This window comes from Magnolia sinica, chromosome 9 (assembly GCF_029962835.1).
Source record: "Magnolia sinica isolate HGM2019 chromosome 9, MsV1, whole genome shotgun sequence".
In the NCBI taxonomy this organism is placed as follows: domain Eukaryota; kingdom Viridiplantae; phylum Streptophyta; class Magnoliopsida; order Magnoliales; family Magnoliaceae; genus Magnolia; species Magnolia sinica.
This window is the reverse complement of record NC_080581.1, coordinates 33,686,297-33,693,231: the sequence shown is the minus strand read 5'-3', so window position 1 is coordinate 33,693,231 and position 6,935 is coordinate 33,686,297. Positions and strand designations below refer to the sequence as shown.

Genomic DNA, 6,935 nt, shown 5'->3' with positions numbered 1-6,935 from the left:
TTGAAAGCAAACGTGCCAAATGGACAAGTGAATGTGGTTTTCTCTTGGTCTTCCAGGGCTATCTCTATTTGGTTATATCCAGAATATCCATCAAGAAAACTATAAAAGGAGTGACCTGCTACCCTCTCTAAAACTTGATCAATGAATGGTAGAGGGAAATGGTCCTTCTTTGTGACTTGGTTCAATTTTCTATAGTCAATGCAAACACGCCAACCAGTGGTGACACATATTGGTATGAGTTCATTATTAGAATTCTGCACAATAGTTATTCCAGATTTCTTTGGGACTACTTGAGTTGGACTCACCCAAACACTATCGGATATTGGGTAGATGATTTCCACATCCAATAATTTGATCACCTCATTTTTTACAACTTCCATCATGTTTGGATTGAGACGCCTTTGAGGTTGTTTAATTGGTTTGGCGTCATCATCGAGGTGGATCCGATGGGTGCATATGGAAGAGCTTATACCTTTAATGTCAGAAATGGTCCAGCCCAAGGCTCCTTTGTGGTCCCTTAGAACTTTCAACAATTTAATCTCATGATCCTTCTCTAAAAATGAAGAGATCACCACAGGATAAGTTTTATTTTCACCTAAGTATACATAAGCTCATTTGGTAGTGGTTTTAAATCAAGTATTGGATCATTGGTTGGTGATGGCAGAGGTCGCAAGTCCTCGATAGATAGGATTTGAGTGCGCGGTCGCCATTGGTACGTACCAATGTCCTGGGTGGTAGTGCTCTCATTATCATCAGAAATTTCAGCAAGCACTTTTTCTAAATCTGAAATTTTCAAGTCTCCAATGACTTGAATCAATTCCTCAGTCAGACTAGGTTCTAATTCCTCTTCTTCTATCAAGCAGTCCATGAAATTCAACTCATGGATCTCATTATTATCAATGGGCTGCTTACATAGATTGAAAATATTTAGCTCTAGAGTCATGTTACCAAAAGACAAGTTCATCATTCCATTCCTGTAATTTATGATTGCATTTGAAGTTGTTAGGAATGGGCGGCCTAAAATGATGGGAACTTGAGCACTAGCATTTACACATGGTTCAGTGTCTAGTACAATAAAATCCACGGGGAAGTAGAATTTCTCCACTTGGACTAGCACGTCCTCTAAAATTCTCCTTGGTACCTTAATAGAACGGTCAACGAGTTGGAGTGTAATCGTGGTTGGTTTAAGCTCGCCTAACCCCATTTGTTTGTAAACCGAATAAGGTATTAAGTTGACACTTGCACCCAAATCTAGCAAAGCATGCTCAATTTGAAAATTCCCAATAATACAAGGAATAGTGGGACTTCCCGGGTCTTTGTATTTGGGTACAACCCTTTGTTGAATGATAGCGCTCACTTTCTCAGTAAGGAAGGCCTTTTTGTGCACATTTAATTTCCTCTTTACAGTGCACAAGTCCTTGAGATATTTAGCATATGATGAAATTTATCTAATGGCATCAAGCAGAGGAATATTGACAGTAACCTTTTGGAGCACATCCAACACCTCTTGATATTTCATGGGGACAGTTGGATTCCGAAGTCTAGATGGGAACGGAACTGGAGGCTCATATGACTTAGTCTCTTTATCCTTTTGCTGTTGCGGCTCTTGAACCATAGCCGGTTCATCATTTTCTTGAGACAGTGGCTCATCCTCCAGTATTTCTACCGGTTGCATTATCTTGTTATCGACCTCTTTTCCACTTCTCAAGGTAATGAAGGCCTTAGCTTGTTCATGATGTAGTTCACTTGGATTTGAGTCTCCAATGAAATGTGTGTTTCAAGGGTTTGGCACAGGTTGAGAAGGAAGGATGCCTTTTTCCCTAGCATTTAGTTGAGTCTCAATCCTAGCAACAGCTGTCTTTAATTCCTGATTTGATTGGATTAGAGACTGATTCATTTGAGCTTGAGAGTTCATGAATGTGGTCAATGCATCCTCCACAGATGATTGCTTTGGCAGGGGCACATATGGTGCATTGTTAGGTGCCCCAAAGAAGTTATTTTGTGGAGGCATTTGAGGTGCATTGGGCACATTAATTTGTGGTCCATTCCTCTAACTAAGATTCGGATGGTTACGCCAATTTGGATTGTACATGTTTCCTAATGGTTGCATAACTGACCTTTAGTAATTATTTATAGCATTTGCTTGATCATGCTCATGCGTGATATTTTGTACAACTGAGATTATTGGACAATCCTTTGTGTCATGGTCTATACCACCACAAATGCTACAAAATTACCTAAGGAAGTGTTTGCTTTAACCATATCAATCTTCCTAATTTCCAAGGCTTCGACCTTTCTAGCCAATGTAGCGAATTTTGCATTAAGGTCGTCTTCCTCTCTTAGGACATACATTCCCGCTTTCTCTCTAGGAATGGGTCTAGTTTGGTCTGATTTAGCAGAGACATCCCATGTCTGCGTATTCTCTGCTAACATATCTAAAAATTCCCAAGCCTCATTATGATCTTTATCAAGAAAGGTTCCACCACACATCATCTCTATGAACTGACGAGTATCCATGGTGAGCCCCTTTCGAAAAGCATCAATCACGTGCCATGGTTCATAACCATGATGTGGACAAGTAATTAGAATGTCTTTGAAGCGCTCCCAAGCTTGAAAAAATAGTTCATTCCCCTTTTGAGAGAATGACATGATTTCTTGTTTTAATGTTTGTTTTGTGCTCGGGAAAGAACTTTTTCAAAAACTCTCTACTTAAGGCTTGCCATGAAGTGATGGTATTAGGTCTTAGAGAGTTGAGTCATGCTTTGGCCCGATCCTTTAGAGAAAATGAGAATAACCTAAGCTTAAGTACATCCCTATTGCCATTGTTTACTTGTAACGTTGCAATTACTTCCTCAAAGTCCTTGAGGTGCAAGTAGGGGCTTTCAGAATTTAAGCCATGAAATTTTAGAATTAATTGAATCACAACTAGTTTAAAATCAATGTTCCTGTGTGAGCAAGGAACACTATACAAGATGGTAAAGTTGATCTCTCAGGGTGTAAATGTTCACGTAAAGTCCGTGGTTGGTTTAACACATTCCTATGAACTTCATTTTCATCCTCAAGAGGAGGATTATTTTGATTTATAGTTGGATCTGGTAGATTTGGATTTGGGTCTGCCATGGAATCCAAGTGATGTTGAGTGCCTCTTCTAAGTGAATGATCAAGGCCTGGAACTAGTCCCCCTTCAGAGGAGAGTCGATTGTTTTGATCCCTACTCCAACGGGACATAAACCATCCACACCACACAACAAATACCACTAATTCAGATAGCAAGTATGATACTTAAAATAAAAATAAAAACTTAAATCAACAACCCAGGTGGCAGGGCCAACCATGAGGGTTCAGTCCACAAAGCAAAATAAATCAACAACCCAGATGGCAGAGCCGACCATGAGGGTTCAGTCCACAAAGTAAAATAAATCAACAACCCAGGTGACAGAGCCGACCATAAGGGTTCAGTCCACAAAGCACAATAAATCAACAACCCAGGTGGCAGAGCCGACCATGAGGGTTCAGTCCACAAAGCAAAATAAATCAACAACCCAGGTGGCAAGGCCAACCATGAGGGTTCAATCCACAAAAAAAAAATAAATAAATAAATAAATAAAAGTAAAACTAATGCAGAAATTAAACTATGCTAATATGGAAAATAGATTCAGCGGATGATCTTTATGATCAAACAGCAACTATAGGACAACCGTAACACTTGGGTAATAAAATCCCAAGTAGGGCAACCTTATGTCATAGTTAGTACTTGAAAGAACCAACTGAATTTATTTTCAAAGAAAAAGAAAATAAGAAAAAAATTAAAAAAATAAAAAATAAAAAAAATCTATAGAAAATCTAGAGGGTTTAGAAGGAAACTTACCTTAGCTATCTTGCACAGATCTGATCTATCTCAGTCTTTCCCCGGCAACGGTGCCAAAAAACTTGATTGCTTGCCTCCAAGTGCAGAGGTTCATAAGTAATATCCTGTGAATACAGGGTCGATCCCACAGGGAGATGAATTGCGAGAAGGAAAAAATCAAATGCAAAACAAACTAAGTAATAAAAACTAAACTGATGATTTGATTTTGGGATTTTTGAATGGATGTAATTCAACTGAATAAAAAACACCCGAGCTTCAAAGTTCCACACATAGGTTAATGTTCCAAAATCATGATGACTTGGATAACACAACTAGGATCTGAGCACTATGGTCAGCCTAATCGGAAAATAAAACACTTTAAATATTTTAATAAATGATATAAAAGATTAGAAAATAATGGATTTGCACCATTGACATATATTCTCAAGCGCCAGTGATTTTAAGTATTCAATATCTATAGGATAATAAATATCAAAGAAATATAACAGGTTGAGAACATCTCCTATCTAGGAAATCTGATTAATCTAGGGTAAGCCTATCCATCAATGTGGATCTCATATGATGGAAACATATGGATCTTACAAAAGGATAAAAAACAAAACCTAAATAATAGATAATATGCATACACCATTCTTCTCATCATTAAAATAATCAATCATCATAACTTAAAGAAATATTAAACTCATGTGCTTCCCTTCTAGCTTGAGCTAGAGGAAACTTAGAAAAACATAATTAAATTGTAGAAATAAAAAGCAACAAGAAAGAAAGAAGAAAAATTGCAAATAGAAAAGATCTAAAAGGAAAGAAACAACTTATAAAGCTTTAATAAAACTAAAAACTCTTAAAAAAACCTAAATATTGCTTTGAATGCTTCTAATGATGTTTAAGAATGCCTTAGGAGGCCCTATTTTTAAGTAGGGAACTCCAATTTTCGTACAAAGTTGAAAACCCTAGAAACGCCTCAAATACACGTATTTTTTCAAAATAAACTTCTCGCTGCATAGTTCATTTAAAATAGACTTCCTGCTGCGCAGTTTTCCAAAATAAACTTCACAGCTTCATAATACCCTTTTTTAGGACGATTTTAGGATTCTTCACTTCAAATCTTCAATTTTCTTCATTCCTCACTTGGTTTTCTTGGATCTTTAACATGTGAATTCTTCAATCTTGATCTCCTAAGATCCATCCCTTGCCTTGGTGATTTTTGAGCATCAAATTCTTACTTTTTAGCACCCTTTTTCAATCCAAGCTCTTAAATTCACCTTGCAACACATACATGAGTAAAATAGAATATTAAGATGATTTATGTTCATAAAACCAAGATATAAATGGGGAAAATTATGCAATATTTGAGTCTCAACACATGCCCCCTCCAGTAGCTCCCAGCAGCATCAACGACCATAAAGGTACAGGAGCCACCTACCTACTAGAGCACCAGCAGCCCTAGTAGCACCTCCAGCGCCACCCCAGTAGCCATTTGTAGGGACCTATTTTAGATGCGGTGGGACAGGGCACCGCCTGTCTGAGTGCCCTCGCCCTCATCTGCAGCAATCGAGACAGTAGCCTCTAGCGCAGCAACGACTTCAGTAGTAGCCTCTAGCACAATAGTGACCCCATCAGCAGCGACCGTAGCCACCTCAGCCGCTGAGACCCCAACAGCAGCAGAGACAGTAGTACAGGCCACCGTAGAGGCAGCAGCAGCACCAGGGACATCAGAGGGGACAGGCACCTCCCCAGCCAGCTCAGGATAGATTTTATGTGGCTCAGCAGGATCCACAGTCATCCGAAGGAGTTGTCGAGGGTATACTTCCAGTCTCTTCATGCATCACCAGAGTATTATATGATTCTGGTGCTTCGCACTCAATCAAATCTGAGGATTTTTATCGATCAACTGGATAGCCAACAGAGTCTACTGGTAAGGGATTGACCGTATTGACACCCTTGGGGAAGACCACAGTATTGGGCCTTATCTGTTCGTCTTGCCCCGTGTTAATGGGAGAGATCTTTTTGCCCGCTGACTTATTCGTGTTGCTGATGTCAGATTTCAATGTTATCTTGGGCATGGATTGGCTTGTCGAGTACCACACCATCTTGGACTGTTCCGCGAGGACAGTCACGTTCTGCATACCAGGTTTACTGCAGTTTCAGTTTATCGTCGAGCCTAGATGAGAGTCGTTGTCATACTGGATGTCCTACGCCGTCAAGGAGCCTATTACCATTTGTATTGATCAGTGGCCAGTTGTTTGCGATTTCCCTGACGTATTCCAAGAGATTCTGGGATTATCGCCGCACCGTCATATTGAGTTCCAGATAGATCTTATGCCTAGTACTGCATCGATCTCGAAGGCCCCGTACCGTATGGCACCGATGGAGTTGCGTGAGCTGCAGCGACAGTTGGACGAGTTGCGTGAGTTGAGATTCATTCGTCCGAGCAGTTCACCTTGGGGAGCGCCGATACTCTTCTTCAGGAAGAAAGATGGTTCGTTGAGGCTCTGTGTGGATTACCACGAGCTCAACCGGGTCACAATCAAGAACAAGTACCCGCTCCCGAGGATAGACGACTTATTTGATCAGCTGCAGGGTGCACAGTTCTTTTTGAAGATTGACATGCGTTTTGGTTATCATCAGATTCGTGTCTGAGAGGAGGACATCCCGAAGATGGCTTTCAGGAAGCGTTACAATCATTTTGAGTTTCAGGTCATGTCCTTTGGGCTGACCAATGCACCCGCGGTCTTCATGCAGTTGATGAATGAGGTCTTCCGTCCATATTTCAATCAGTTTATGGTGGTGTTCATCGACGACATTCTGATCTATTCGAGGACCCGTGAGGACCATATGCAGCATCTGGAGATCACTTTGTAGACCCTCCGTGCTCGCCAGTTATATACGAAGCTGGAGAAGTGCAAGTTTTGGCAGGAGGAGGTGAGATTCCTCGGTCACGTGATGACGAGGGAAGGTGTCGTAGTGGACCCCTCGAAGGTTAAAGCAGTGCGTCAGTGGGGTCAGCCTACGACTGCGTCCGAGATCCACAGTTTCCTTGGTTTAGCGGAATACTATCGACGTTTCA

At 40.5% G+C, this 6,935-nt stretch overlaps 1 non-coding gene across 1 annotated transcript; it reads left to right on the top strand.

Moving 5' to 3' along the window:
* The first annotated feature begins 2,561 nt into the window (after positions 1-2,561).
* Positions 2,562-2,668, top strand: LOC131257208 (small nucleolar RNA R71). The gene has a single exon (XR_009177221.1). It is a non-coding gene; the product is annotated as a small nucleolar RNA R71 (small nucleolar RNA).
* The last annotated feature ends 4,267 nt before the right edge of the window (positions 2,669-6,935 follow it).